The sequence below is a fragment of the Stenella coeruleoalba genome (genome assembly GCF_951394435.1).
Source record: "Stenella coeruleoalba genome assembly, chromosome: 4".
Lineage (NCBI taxonomy): Eukaryota > Metazoa > Chordata > Mammalia > Artiodactyla > Delphinidae > Stenella > Stenella coeruleoalba.
Window position 1 is genome coordinate 61,470,141 of NC_137149.1, and position 16,307 is coordinate 61,486,447.

A 16,307-nucleotide genomic window follows, 5' to 3' on the forward strand; every position below is an offset into this window, starting at 1 on the left:
AGAAGAGAGATTTTTGTCTCTCACCTCTTACTTTTTCTCTCCTTATCCCTGATGAAAGTGGAGTCTTTTAGTACAAAATTGTATTGATGGTATCCTATGAAAGGCAGTAAACACTTTCAAATAAAAGCTTATCTTGTAGATACTCCATTCTACAGAATCTACTATTATAGAAGATTGTGATGATTACTGTCCAAAGAGATCCACTGTTGCCATCCTAAGACAAATCCAGCAGGGAGGACAATCTTCCACATGACTCCAAGACTCCAGGGATCAGGGAAATTTAGAAAGGGTACTAGAAAAGAGAGACTGTGGGAGGCCAGGTAATAAAGAAACTCCAGAGAACCAAGCATCCATCCAAGGTGTCTCTGCATTGACTGTAAAAGAGCAAATCTTTATTTTGCATCAACCACTGAAAATTCTTATGTGTTTATAATTAATTTCTAACACAGTTTTCTTTTTATTTTTGACAATTAACTGTACCTACCCACCGTTCCAGACACTGTGCACTAGTTAAATAATGTTATTTACAATGACCAGTGACAAAATCTGTCAGTGGTAAATGTAAATTGAACAGAATATAGTCATGTATTTGACAATATCAGTTAGTCAAGAAAGTGTTAGGCATTTCCTGGATGAGCTTAGACTTCCTAATGGGATAATCCGTTCTGATCTTCTAGTGGCCCTGTGAGCAAACGGGTTTAATATGCTTTTTATACATCTGCTTCCTTGCCTCTTATTAGAAGCAGTTTCCCCAAAGAAGGGTACTTTGGTCATACATGCTCGTAAAATCTTCCAGAAAACAACAGTGTGAATTCAAGAGAGCAGCTACTGCTCATTCTCAGGGGCAACATTAATACTCCCCTTAAACCTTTTCAAGATGATGCTCTTATGATTCAGAGGATGACTTCAGTGGCTTCTTGCATCAGCCTCTTCAGTATGTCCTATTTTCCAGCTTACTCTTATCATGCTAACTTCATAATCAACAGACTGGGCACACGCACAAAAAAAGGAAAAGAACAGGTGAGATTTTGACTCATTCTGTTCTTTTAACTTGCCCATTAGATCAATACTGGTAACTGAATCTGATCTTAGAACAGAATTACAAGGAAATTATAACATAAGACTCTTTCCTTAAGTAAATATATCTCTCACTGCTCAAATAGAATGAATAATTAATTCCTAAAAGGTTTTTGCCTCAGGGGAAAAATATGTCACTAATAAATTTTCATTAACTTTTTAAATTAGTACATTTCAATTATTGTTAAATCGTCATCTAGAAAAGATCTTAGTCAAAAGATGCATATCACTGACAACAAATGGAAAAAATGTTTCTGTTTGTGTTAAATGGTTTACCTACATTTATGTTACGTACTAAATTAAAATTATACACACACACACATGCCACTAGTTGAAAATAATTATATTACTTTGAAATATATAATTGTAATTATAGTATGTGATAAAATATTAGGTTACTTAGCTTCATATACTAAACTGTAGATTAGCCATCTTAATTTCAATCACAAATGATTTCCACATTTACTTCAGTTGTATAAAGGTAAGAATATTCAGTGAGTACGACCAAACAGGTGTTATAGAATTCTACTATGCTGTTGGACTATAGGTCATGAAGCAAAAATAGAAAAAAAAAAAAAAAAAAGAAGAAGAAGAAGAAGAAAAGAAAGACAGTAAGTTCCACATCGTATACAACATCACAAAAGTACCACTAACACATTTAAACTAAAGCAATAGAAAAATTCAGATTTCAGAATATGATAGAAATATGACTCAAACCATTTGAAATCTCAGGGTCATCCATGTAGTAGGTGGACTATCTTAAGGTAAAAATAGATGTCTGAAATTAATTTTAGAATCAGATGCTGTATAATCTTATAGAAAACAATTATTCTACTGAGTTCATGCAAATTAGTCAAATGATATAAATGTGCCATTCTTTGGCTGATTGTGCATTCAATACACATATTTCTAAAGAAGAATGATCTAACATTGATAATCTAAGCTTTCCTATTAGCAAACTAGTGAAAAAAAGAGTGATATCAGCTTAAAACAAAGCAAAGAAAATAAATAATATAAATTATAGCAGAAATCAATGAAATTGAAAACAGGAAAATTTTTTTAATGAAGACAAAACCTTCTTTGCAAAAGAAAATGGTAAAATGGCAAACTCCTAGAAAAGCTAACTGAGAAAAAAGAGAAAACACACAATTTATTAATACAAGAAATGGAACAGGAGGCTTCACTATTGATCCCATGGACATTAAAAGGATAAATAAAGGAATATTATGACTAACTCTTTACCACAAATTTGAAACTTGGATTAAATGGACCAGTTCCTTGAAAGACAAATTAACAGTACTCATATAGGAGAAAAATATAATCTGAATAGATCTATATCTTTTTTTTACATGTTTATTGGAGTATAATTGCTTTACACTGGTGTGTTACTCTCTGCTTTATAACAAAGTGAATCAGTTATACATATACATATGTTCCCATATCTCTTCCCTCTTGCATCTCCTGCCCTCCCACCCTCCCTATCCCACCCCTCCAGGTGGTCACAAAGCACCGAGCTGATCTCCCTGTGCTATGTGGCTGCTTCCCACTAGCTATCTACCTTATGTTTGGTAGTGTATATAGGTCCATGCCACTCTCTCACTTTGTCCCAGCTTACCCTTCCCCCTCCCCATATCCTCAACACCATTCTTTAGTAGGTCTGTGTCTTTATTCCTGTCTTACTCCTAGGATCTTCATGACATTTTTTTTTCTTAATTCCATATATATGTGTTAGCATACGGTATTTGTCTTTCTCTTTCTGACTTACTTCAAACTGTATGACAAACTCTAGGTCTATGCACCTCATTACAAATGCTCAATTTCGTATCTTTTCATGGCTGAGTAATATTCCATTGTATATATGTGCCACACCTTCTTTATCCATTCATCCGATGATGGACACTTAGGTTGTTTCCATCTCCAGGCTGTTGTAAATAGAGCTGCAATGAACATTTTGGTACATGATTCTTTTTGAATTATGGTTTTCTCAGGGTATATGCCCAGTAGTGGGATTGCTGGGTCATATGGTAGTTCTATTTGTAGTTTTTTAAGAAACCTCCATACTGTTCTCCATAGTGGCTGTATCAATTTACATTCCCACCAACAGTGCAAGAGAGTTCCCTTTTCTCCAGCATTTATTGTTTCTAGATTTTCTGATGATGGCCATTCTGACTGGTGTGAGATGATATCTCATTGTAGTTTTGATTTGCATTTCTCTAACGATTAATGAAGTTGAGCATTCTTTCATTTGTTTGTTGGCAGTCTGTATATCTTCTTTGGAGAAATGTCTATTTAGGTCTTCTGCCCATTTTTGGATAGGGTTGTTTCTTTTTTTGTTATTGAGCTGCATGAGCTGCTTATAAATTTTGGAGATTAATCCTTTGTCAGTTGCTTCATTTGCAAATATTTTCTCCCATTCTGAGGCTTGTCTTTTGGTCTTGTTTATGGTTTCCTTTGCTGTGCAAAAGCTTTGAAGTTTTATTAGGTCCCATTTGTTTATTTTTGTTTTTATTTCCATTTTTCTAGGAAGTGGGTCAAAAAGGATCTTTCTGTGATTTATGTCATCGAGTGTTCTGTCTAAGTTTTCCTCTAAGAGTTTGATAGTTTCTGGCCTTACATTTAGGTCTTTAATCCATTTTGAGCTTATTTTTGTGTACGATGTTAGGGAGTGATCTAATCTCATACTTTTACACGTACCTGTCCAGTTTTCCCAGCACCACTTATTGAAGAGGATGTCCTTTCTCCACTGTATATTCCTGCCTCCTTTATCAAAGATAAGGTTACCATATGTGCGTGAGTTTATCTCTGGGCTTTCTATCCTGTTCCATTGATCTATCTTTCTGTTTTTGTGCCAGTACCATACTGTCTTGATTACTGTAGCTTTGTAGTATAGTCTGAAGTCAGGGAGCCTGATTCCTCCAGCTCCGTTTTTCATTCGCAAGATTGCTTTGGCTATTCAGGGTCTTTTTTGTTTCCATACAAATTGTGAAATTTTTTGTTCTACTTCTGTGAAAAATACCAGTGGTAGTTTGGTAGGGATTGCATTGAATCTGTAGATTGCTTTGGGTAGTAGAGTCATTTTCACAATGTTGATTCTTCCAATCCAAGAACGTGGTATATCTCTCCATCTATTTGTATCATCTTTAATTTCTTTATCAGTGTCTTATAATTTTCTGCATACAGGTCTTTTGTCTCCTTAGGTAGGTTTATTCCTAGATATTTTATTCTTTTTGTTGCAGTGGTAAATGGGAGTGTTTTGTTGATATCACTTTCAGGTTTTTCATCATTAGTGTATAGGAATGCCAGAGATTTCTGTGCATTAATTTTGTATCCTGCTACTTTACCAAATTCATTGATTAGCTCTAGTGGTTTTCTGGTAGCATCTTTAGGATTCTCTATGTATAGCATCATGTCATCTGCAAACAGTGACAGCTTTACTTCTTCTTTTCCAATTTGGATTCCTTTTATTTCCTTTTCTTCTCTGATTACTGTGGCTAAAACTTCCAAAACTATGTTGAATAAGAGTGGTGAGAGTGGGCAACCTTGTCTTGTTCCTGATCTTAGTGGAAATGCTTTCAGTTTTTCACCATTGAGGATGATGTTGGCTGTGGGTTTGTCATATATGGCCTTTATTATGTTGAGGAAAGTTCCCTCTATGCCTACTTTCTGCAGGGTTTTTATCATAAATGGGTGTTGAATTTTGTCAAAACCTTTCTCTGCATCAACTGAGATGATCATATGGTTTTTCACCTTCAATTTGTTAATATGGTTTATCACATTGATAGATTTGCATATATTGAAGAATCCTTGCATTCCTGGAATAAACCCCACTTGATCATGGTGTATGATCCTTTTAATGTGCTGTTGGATTCTGTTTGCTAGTATTTTGTTGAGGATTTTTGCATCTATGTTCATCAGTTATATTGGCCTGTAGTTTTCTTTCTTTGTGACATCCTTGTCTGGTTTTGGTATCAAGGTGATGGTGGCCTTGTAGAATGAGTTTGGGAGTGTTCCTCCCTCTGCTACATTTTGGAAGAGTTTGAGAAAGATAGGTGTTAGCTCTTCTCTAAATGTTTGATAGAATTCGCCTGTGAAGCCATCTGGTCCTGCACTTTTGTTTGTTGGAAGATTTGTAATCACAGTTTCCATTTCAGTTCTTGTGATTGGTCCGTTCATATTTTCTAGTTCTTCCTGGTTCAGTCTTGGCAGGTTGTGCATTTCTAAGAATTTGTCCGTTTCTTCCAGGTTGTCCATTTTATTGGCATAGAGTTGCTTGTAGTAATCTCTCATGATCTTTTGTATTTCTGCAGTGTCAGTTGTTACTTCTCGTTTTTCATTTCTAATTCTATTGATTTGAGTCTTCTCCCTTTTTTTCTTGATGAGTCTGGCTAATGGTTTATCAATTTTGTTTATCATCTCAAAGAACCAGCTTTTAGTTTTATTGATCTTTGCTATCGTTTCCTTCATTTCTTTTTCATTTATTTCTGATCTGATTTTTATGATTTTCCTTCTGCTAACTTTGGGTTTTTTTTGTTCTTCTTTCTCTAATTGCTTTAGGTGCAAGGTTAGGTTGTTTATTCGAGATGTTTCCTGTTTCTTAAGGTAGGATTGTATTGCTATAAACTTCCCTCTTACAACTGCTTTTGCTGCATCCCATAGATTTTGGGTCATCGTGTCTGCATTGACATTTGTTTCTAGTTATTTTTGACTTCCTCTTTGATTTCTTCAGTGATCACTTCATTCTTAAGTATATCTTTTAAAGAAATTAAATCAATAATTAATAAACTTCCAAAGAAGAAAGCATCATGAGCCATTTTTTTTTTATTGAATTCTACCAAACATTTAAGGAGGAAATGATACAAATTCTTTATAGTCTCTTCCAGAAAATGGAAGCAGAGGGAGAACTTACTAACTCATTCAATGAGACCAGTATTACTATAATACCAGATAGAGACATTAAAGAAAGGAAAACTCAAAACCAAAATCTCTCATGGACATAGATGCAAAAATTCAGAATGAAATATTGGCAAATCTAATTCAACGCTATAAAGAATTATACACTGTGATTACGTGGGATTTATTCCAGGTATGCAAGGCTGGTTAAACATTTGAAAATTAATTATTGTAATCTATCACATCACCAGGTTAAAAAAGAAAAACCACATGATTATATCATTGATGCAGAAAAAGCATTGACAAAATCCAATATCTATTCATGATTTAAAAAAAAACTCTTAGCGTACCAGGAATATGGGAACTTTGTGAATGTGATAAGAAACATCTACCAAAAAAAAAAAAAGAAATATCTACCAAAAACCTACAACTAATATTTCATATTGAAAAGCTACATGCTTTCTCCCTATGATCAGGAGCAAAGCCCGCTCTCTACTCTTATTCAACATGGTACTGGTAGTCCTAGCTAATGCAAAGAGACAAGAAAAGTAACTAAAATATATACAAAGTGGAAAGAAGTAAATAAAACTTTCTTTGTTCACAGTTAATATGATTGTCTACATAGAAAAACCCAAAGAATCAACAATAGCAACAACAACAAAAAAAAACCCTACTGGAACTAATAAGCAGTTATAGCAAGGTTGCAGAATACAAGGCAATTTCCTACATATCATCAATGACCAATTGAAATTTGATATTAAATACAGAATACCATTTACATTAAGACAAAGTGAAATAGATATAAATCTTAGGCATAAATATAAGCAAATATGTACAGAATACATGAAGAAAATGACAAAACTCTGATGAAAGAAATTTTTTAAAGATCTAAATAATAGAGAGATCCATGTTCATGGATAGGAAGACTTGATATTATTAAGATGTTAATTCTTCCCAATTTGACCTATAGATTTAATGCAGTCCCAGTCAAAACACCAGAAAGTTATTTTGTGGATATCAACAAAGTGATTCTAAAGTTTATACAGAAAAGTCAAAGACCAAGAATAGGCAACACAATACTGAAGAAGAACAGAGTCAGAGAACTGATGCAAATCAACATCAAGACTTACTATAAATTTACAGTAAGTGGTATTGATGAAAGAATAGACACATCAATCAATGGAACAGAATATAGAGCCCAGAAATAGACCCACACAAACATACATAAATGATCCTTGATGAAGGAGCTCAAGCATTTCAATGAAGACAAAATCATCATTACAACAAATGGTGCTGGAACAATTACATATCCATATACAAAGAAGTTACACAGAGATTTTACATGTTTCACAAAAATTAATTCAAATGGATCATAGACCTAAATGTAAAATGCAAAACTACAATCTTTCTGGAAGATAACACAGGAGAAAATCTAGATGATCTTGGTTTTGGTGATGACTTTTAGAACATCAAAAGTATAATTCAGGCTTCCCTGGTGGCGCAGTGGTTGCGAGTCTGCCTGCCGATGCAGGGGACGAGGGTTCGTGCCCCAGTCCGGGAGGATCCCACATGCCATGGAGCAGCTGGGTCCGTGAGCCATGGCCGCTGAGCTTGCGTGTCCAGAGCCTGTGCTCCACAATGGGAGAGGCCACGACAGTGAGAGGCCCACGTACCACACACACAAAAAAATGTATAATTCATGAAAGAAAAAAAATAAGTTGGACTTTATAAAATTAAAAATATCTGGTCAGAGAAAGATGCTCTTAAGTGAATGAAAAGACAAGACACAGGTTTGAAAAAATATTTGCAAAACATATCTCATAAAGGACTTATATTCAAAATATACAAGGAAAACTTATAACCCAACAATAAGAAAACAAACACCCCAAAAAGAAAATGGTCAAAATTCTGAACAGGTACCTCACCAAAGAAGATATATAGATGCCAAATAAGTATATGAAAAGATAACATAATATATCAGTAGGGAATTGCAAATTAAAACAACAAGATAACATTACTAACCTAATAGAATGGTTACAACCTTAAAAATTGACAATACCAAAAGTTGATGAAGATGTAGAGCAACAGGAAATCTCATTCATTGCTGATGCAAATGCAAAATTGTACAGCAGTTTGAAAGATGGTTGGGAACGTCTTAGAAAGTTAACCATAATCTTACCATTTGATCCAGCAGTCACACTCGTAGGTGTTTTCACAATTGAGTTGAAAACTTATATACACACAAAAACTTGCACACAAATGTTTATAGCAGCTTTATTCATAACCTCCAAGAACCAGAAACAACTAAGATGTCCTTCAATAGTAAATGGATAGACACTGTTTATTCATACAATGGAGTATTATTCTGTGATAAAAAGAAATGAGCTATCAAGCCATAAAAAGACATAGAGTAACAGTAAATGTATATTGCTAAGTGAAAATAAGCTACATATTGTGTGATCCCAACTATATGACATTCTAGAAAAGGCAAAAGTATAGGAATAGTAAAAGGGTCATTGGTTGCTAGGGGTTCAGTGGGTAGGGCAGAGGGAAGAAAAGGTGAAGTACAGGGGACTTTTAGGGTAGTGAAATTATTCTGTTTTACATTGTAATGGTATTAGAAAACATATGCATTTGTCAAAAACCATAGAACCGTACAATACAGAGTGAGTCATAAGATCATGGGTTTTAGTTAATAACAATGTATCAATATTGATTCATTAATTGTAACAAATATACCACAATAATGTAAGATGTTAATAATAGAGAAAACTGTGTGCAGGGAGGGGGTATATGGGAATTCTCTCTATTACCTGCTCAATTTTTCTGTAAATCCAATATAAAATAAGTGCTACATCTAAAGCTAACAAAAGAAAGTTACATCGATTATATAAGCAATTCTCAAAAATAAGATGAAAAACCAGAATATTTTATTAAAAATATAGGCAAAGGTTACAAGTAGGCGATTCATAGAATGGGAACGCCAGAGAACTAACATATATATAAAGATGCCTAACTTTGTTAATATTAAGAGTAATGCAAATTAAAACAACAGTGAGGGCTTCCCTCTTGGCGCAGTGGTTGAGAATCTGCCTGCTGATGCAGAGGACACGGGTTCAAGCCCTGGTCTGGGAGGATCCTACATGCCGTGGAGCAACTAGGCCCTTGAGCCACAACTACTGAGCCTGCGTGTCTGGAGCCTGTGCTCCGCAACAAGAGAGGCTGCGATAGTGAGAGGCCCGTGCACCGCGATGAAGAGGCCCCCGCTTGTCACAACTAGTGAAAGCCCTTGCACAGAAACGAAGACCCAACACAGCCATAAATAAATAAGTTAATTTATAAACTCCTACCCCCAACATCTTCTTAAAACAAAAACAAACAAACAAAAAAAACAACAGTGAAATAGCTCTGTATATCCTTCAGATGGACAAAAATTTAAAAATCAGATAATATCAAGTTTTAAGGGTATAAGACAATGAGAACTATAATATAGTATATTTATGTAAATTAAAAACACATAAATCCACAAAACAACATTACATACATTTATTTATGGATGCCTAGATATATGAAGACGTTTAATATACAATTAGAGTGAATTTCTGTGGTGGGGAGGAAATGAGAAAAAGTAAAATAAAATGACAAAATAACAAGCAAAACTGAAAGAAGCATAGACCAGTGATGATAATGCACTATGAACTGAGGTATGTGATAAACTCAACTCCACACCTGAGGTCTAAATATTAAAATAAGAAAACTAAGAAAATACAGCAGAAAGCCTTGAAAACAATTGGAAATCAAGAGATATTATGTGCTGTGTTCAAAGTAGCAGATGAAAGATATTTCTAAATGTCCCAGCACAATCTGTTTCAGTGAAAGTCGGGAGAGTGACTTAAGATAGAAGTGAATAACCAGTGATTGAAGAATGCAATGGTAGAGACAATGCTAAAGGTCTAGAAATCTCACAAAAATGGAGAAAAAGAAAAAGTTTGAAAGTTTAAATGGGGCATAAAAGTATAATGAAAAATTTTAAATATCTCGATTCTATTTTTATAGTGTAAACATCCAGTGCTAGAGAATTATGTTAGGAAAGAAGGGAATTCGAGAAAAAATTATAATGGTTGAAATTGTTTTTATTAATTAAAGTTGGCTAAAGATAAACTATACAAGAGTCTGAAGGGAAAATATAGAGTATCAAAAAGCTCTTAGAAAAGATCAAGATAGAAAGTAGATATAGAAATCATCCAAACCATTGAAATATAAGATACTCCACAAAGCATAGGAGAGATTAAGGGCAGTATTGTGCAGTGGTTAAGTAAGTTTTTTCTTTCTGGAAAACTCAGACTTAGGTTTTGAGCTTACCTTTACTACTCACTCAGTGTCCTTGAGCAAATACTTACCAGTTCAGTACTTCTCCTTTAAATAGATGTTGGGAGGATTAAATGAAGTAATACATATAAATTCCTGGCACATGATAAGTATCATTATTAGCAACATCAGTATCCATACTTTATCTTTGTTTTACCCACAACACCTATTAGAATCTAGGAGATGTATAAATGTTCAAAATGGAGAACATTAATCAATTATAAATATATTTGGGATGGAGAGATAGAAAGATAGATAAAAATATAAGAAATAATCTATGTTAAAGGATTATTTAAAGAAAATAAAGAAGTTAGAACATCATTAAGAGGATAAAAGACTACAGTCTCAGAAGTCAAAATTGAAGGAAGCATTGAGAAGAGAGAGCTATTAATATCTGAGGGGCTCTGGACCTAATTAGGATGTGTGGGCGAGAGAGGGATTTCCCCTCACTTCCAAGCAATTCTGCAACACCAGCTGAGTGTCCTACAATTCAGCTCAATTCTAACACTGTCTACCTGGAGAGAGCGTCAGATCCCACAGGTTAAGGGCTCAGTCTTAACAAGACTTCCCCTCCCCCACCAGTGCTAGGCACACACACTTCAGACACGAATGGAAAACCCAGGTTATCACCTGTGCTTCTGACTGACCAGCTATAGGATTGGTGGTTCCAGTGACCCCTCCCTCAGGTTTGATTAATTTGCTAGAGTGGCTCACAGAACTCAGAAACGTTTTACTTACTAGATTATCCATTTATTATAAAAGGCTGTAACTCAGGAAGAGCCTGATGGAAGAGATGCATAGGGCAAGGTTTGGGAAGAGGGCTTGGAACTTCCATGTCCTCTCATAGCAGGCCACACTCTCCAAATCTCCATGTGTTCACCAACATGGAAACTCTCTGAACTCCATCCTTTTGGGACTTTATGGAGGCTTCATTAAATAGACATGACATTAAATCATTGGCCACTGGTGATTGAATTCAATCTCCAGCCTCTTTCCTCTCCTTGGGAGGTCAGGGGGATGGGCCTGAAAGTTCTAACCCTTTAATCACGTGATTGGCTCCTCCACTGGCAACCAGCCCCCAAGCTTAGATGGTGTCCAAAAGTCACCTCATTAATGTAACAAAAGACATTTATCACTCCCATTGTTCAGGAAATCCCAAGGGTTATAGATCTCTGTGCCAGAAACAGGACAAAGACCAAATATATATTTCTTATTGTGAATCACAGTATCACAATACCAAATACTTTAGCATTTTGAAAATGATTCTAAACATTTCATATGTTTCAAGCAAATATAAAAGTTAATTGTTGAGCGCCAAGTATATGTCAGGTACAGTCTTAAGATGTGCATAGCACTATCTTGAGTTTACATGTAAGAAAATTGAGATCTAAAAAAGGATTTAAAATTTATCAAAGATCACACAACTTACAAGCAGATCAAGGATTACCCAATTTCAAGTTGAGAGCTCCTTCAACTACATGAAATACATTTCATCATCAAGTGTTATTATTTGAATTTATTCTTTATGAACATTTTGTAGGATTAAGTCTGTCAATGCTAGAAGAGTAATGCTGTATGAGTAGAAGTTTGCCAGGAACACCAAGATTATTCACATTTGGATGTGCGGGTAGGAGAATTGAAGCAACATCTGCTGGCCCTCCATGGTCCAGTGCACAGAACTTTAAAAATGCAAAATGTTATTTTTTATTTTTTTTAATGAACAAACAGTCCCAAAGGAATCACTGAAAGGAGAAGGCAGACTTTAAACTGAACCACAGAATCATTTCAAAGCTAATTAGAAGCTATAAATGTGGAAAAGAAAGTTTCAGTGCAGTATATTTAGAACAAGGAAAGAATGAATTGGCAGACTGTTCTATCCACAGTCAAACTATGTTATCCAACCCAGCATTACCCACCCTTTTGTTCAACTGTTTGTTTGACTAGCATGGCCTTTACTGTACTCATGAAGTAATGTGAAGGAAAGAGCATAACTCTCCTCTCTATTCATTGCAAATGCCCCCTTGGACTAGGCAATAATTACATGAAGAATTGTATCCAAAAGCTGAAACAGGCAGTGAAACCATAGCTGAGTCCTTGCCCATGGGCCATGGGAGCCTATGGCCTTAGAGGAGCCTCAGACAAAATCACGCCAGCATCTCTTTTCAGTCCAGCCACCACTGCCCTAGAATGTGGACCCACACAAAGGGGAAATGAAAATAGGAGGTTGGGAGATTTCTGGGATCACAGCATTTGCTCACAGTCCATAATTTTATGTTCCATCTGTGACAGCTGACTGCTGACCACCACACTGTTTGAGTTCAAGTCCAAAGCCACCTTAAGTAAACATCTATGGAAAACATCATAGGAGCACTGAGGCCTTTGGAAACTGCAGAACTTACAACAGTATGACATCTTCCTACCCCTGTTCAGTAATTTTGCTTCCACTACTGATGGAAGAAAACAATTATTAACTAGTCCTTCCCCTCACTCCTGCATGCCTAACCCAGAAACATTATCTCTGCTAAATTCAACCCACATTATCTACTTATTGTAGAAAGGAATAGGACTTTTTCTTTGAAACAAGTAAGTAATTACATTAAACTTTATGTACTGAATTATAGACTACTGGTTGAAATATACAAATTTAAATAAGTGAAATTATTAGCACATATAATGTACACCAAAGAAAGGCAAAATGGAGTTGCTAAAACTCTTTTTTGGGACTGCCACAGCACACTTATCCAGAAGGTCAACCTTCTGGCAGTTTTGGCTCTCTGTAGATAAGGGAGGTAACTTGCTGGAGTACTGGAAATAATATTCATGACTAAACATTTTACAGACAATTCTAATTATCACAGGTTTTTTTGAGGACCTGCTAGGTGCTTGATGCTGAGGAGAAAATGTTTCATGAGATTGTAGCAGGGACTGTAGTTGCTAAATACAGCATCCTTCCAGCCCTCTCTCCTAACATTTAGCTGAGCACGTTGCCACTCATAAAAAGACTACATTTTCCAGCTCAATAACAAAAAAACAACCCAATCCAAAAATGGGCAGAAGACCTAAATAGACATTTCTCCAAAGAAGATATACAGACTGCCAACAAACACATGAAAGAATGCTCAACATCATTAATCATTAGAGAAATGCAAATCAAAACTACAATGAGATATCATCTCTCACCAGTCAGAATGGCCATCATCGAAAAATCTAGAAACAATAAATGCTGGAGAGGGTGTGGAGAAAAGGCAACACTCTTGCACTGCTGGTGGGAATGTAAATTGATACAGCCACTATGGAGAACAGTATGGAGGTTTCTTAAAAAACTACAAATAGAACTACCATATTACCCACTACTGGGCATATACCCTGAGAAAACCATAATTCAAAAAGAGTCATGTACCAAAATGTTCATTGCAGCTCTATTTACAATAGCCTGGAGATGGAAACAACCGAAGTGTCCATCAACAGGTGAATGGATAAAGAAGATGTGGCACATATATACAATGGAATATTACTCAGCCGTAAAAAGAAACGAAATTGAGCTATTTGTAATGAGGTGGATAGACCTAGAGTCTGTCATACAGAGTGAAGTAAGTCAGAAAGAGAAAGACAAATACCGTATGCTAACACATATATGGAATTTAAGAAAAAAAAATGTCGTGAAGAACCTAGGGGTAAGACAGGAATAAAGACACAGACCTACTAGAGAATGGACTTGAGGCTATGGGGAGGGGGAAGGGTGAGCTGTGACAAAGCGAGAGAGAGGCATGGACATATATACACTACCAAATGTAAGGTAGATAACTAGTGGGAAGCAGCTGCATAGCACAGGGATATCGGCTCGGTGCTTTGTGACCGCCTGGAGGGGTGGGATAGGGAGGATGGAAAGGAGGGAGACACAAGTGGGAAGAGATATGGGAACATATGTATATATATATAACTGATTCACTTTGTTATAGAGCAGAAACTAACACACTATTGTAAAGCAATTATACTCTAATAAAGATTAAAAAAAAAAAAAGAATACATTTTCCAGAATTCCTTGCTGCTTGGGATGGACATATCACTGAATTCTGGCCAATGAGATGTAGGAGAGGTATGGTATAAAACTTCTGAGAAAAGTTCTGAAAGGGAGGAGCCATGCATTTCTGCATTTCCTTCTTCCTCCTATCAATTATAGGAAAGAAGTGACTGGAGTTAGGAAGTGGCATTAAGGTTATTAAAACCCTTCTCTAAGGTGCTAAAGGAGGAAGCTGATCCATAGCGTTAGGCTTCATGGGCCAGGAGATCTGTATCAAAACTATTCAACTCTGCCGTTATAGCGAGAAAGCAAATATAGACAATGCCTAAAAGAATGGATGTGTTCCAATAAAACTTTATTTACAAAATAGGTAACCACCATATTGACACTAGTTTACCAACCCAAGAAAAAGAGTAAAATGGGAAGATGGAAGGAGTTTGCCCATGGAAAAGATATCAAATAGCCCTTAGACTTCCTAATCTCCACATATTCTTTATATGAAAATAAATCCATGTCTACCTTTGTAAAGCTACTTTCACCTGGGGTGTTTCTCTACTACACAGAGTGAAAATTAAACCTAAGCATTACAAAAATAGGATTCCTGCATCAAAGCATTAGAATTTTGTGGGTCCGTCTGGCAGTTAAACATTGAATTTCTATACAGAATGGAAATTGTTATGATAATGAAATCAAAGAATATAGAGGAGAGGTGTTCAATCTAGATGGGGAATAGGCAGAATTTGGAAAGGGTTTTTAGAGCAAGAGACAGTGAAGATGTGTTTCAAAGATGATGGGAAGCTATTCAAATGAAGAATATGGAAGAGAGTGTTCCAGAAAGCTGCAGCAGGGTGTGCAAATGTCCCCAAGTGATAGAGCAGGAAAGCCAGATCAGGAGGAGGTTTATGTGCCAAATAAAAGTATTGTATCTTTATCCTAACTATACTGTCTCATTAAGAAGTGTTTAGGTGGAAGTGATTCTATTAGGTTTGCATTTTAGGAAGACCAGTTTGGCTGCACGTGTGAGGGTGGTAGGAAACAGGGAAGATACAAGGTGGTGAAATCAGTTGTGAAGTTTTGTAATAATTCATAGCAAAGAGAGTGGGCCTGGTTAAGGTGACAGTAATGGATCTGGAAAGATGGGCTTAATTTGAGATTTAGAAGGTAGAATTTCTGATATGGGGACAGATTGGATTGAAGAGGAGGATGGTAAACAACTGAGAGAAGTTCCTTGCTCATCCCTCTAAATGTTAGACCTTTTTCCATAATGCCAAAAATGTAAAACTTGAAATTAATGGTTTACCCAGTGTTGCAGCCCCACAGAAGATCAGAAGTGGCAAACTGGAAAGGGTGTTGGAAGGGCGTTTAAAAGCTGCTAACCCAACAGAAGTAGAGGCAGATGACGATCTGCTATTGCGAGAAGGGCCAAAGCTATATGTGGAGTAGGAAACTGACAGGAGTTCATAATTATGATCCTGGGACATCCACAAATGGTAAAAATGCCTTCAGTTACCTTCCACTTAAGCAGGCAAGATATCAAGCTATACATTTTAAAAATATACCATAATAAATATGTTTAAATGTTCAAAGTGTACATATTTCAAGGGGCAGTGTTCATTTAATTGGAAATTTTACTTGTACAGTATATCTTATTCTCCAAAGAAGTTAGCTAAATGAGATACACATCTATTAATAGTCTTTTGCTAATTGAGGTTTTGAGTTCTCTAGCTGTTAATTGATTGTTTTTAATTTTTCCCACTTTTCTTATTAAATAGCAGGACTTTAGGGAATAATGAAATGAATTAATTATATTGATGTGCTTAGAAGTGCAGGCCCAGAAAAGTTCTTTAGAAGTCACATAGCCAAAAGGTCCTCCCTCCTGCTGCCATTACTCTCCTTAACCTGAATACTTGCTACTTATTCTTTAGTCACAGCTCTTGGTTTTACTTCCCTC

The 16,307-nt window shown here is 35.8% G+C and overlaps 1 long non-coding RNA gene across 1 annotated transcript in view; it reads left to right on the plus strand.

Moving 5' to 3' along the window:
* Window positions 1-16,307, plus strand: part of LOC307186007 — a 137,797-nt gene that overhangs the window by 15,666 nt on the left and 105,824 nt on the right. The gene's annotated exons all lie outside the window — the stretch shown is intronic.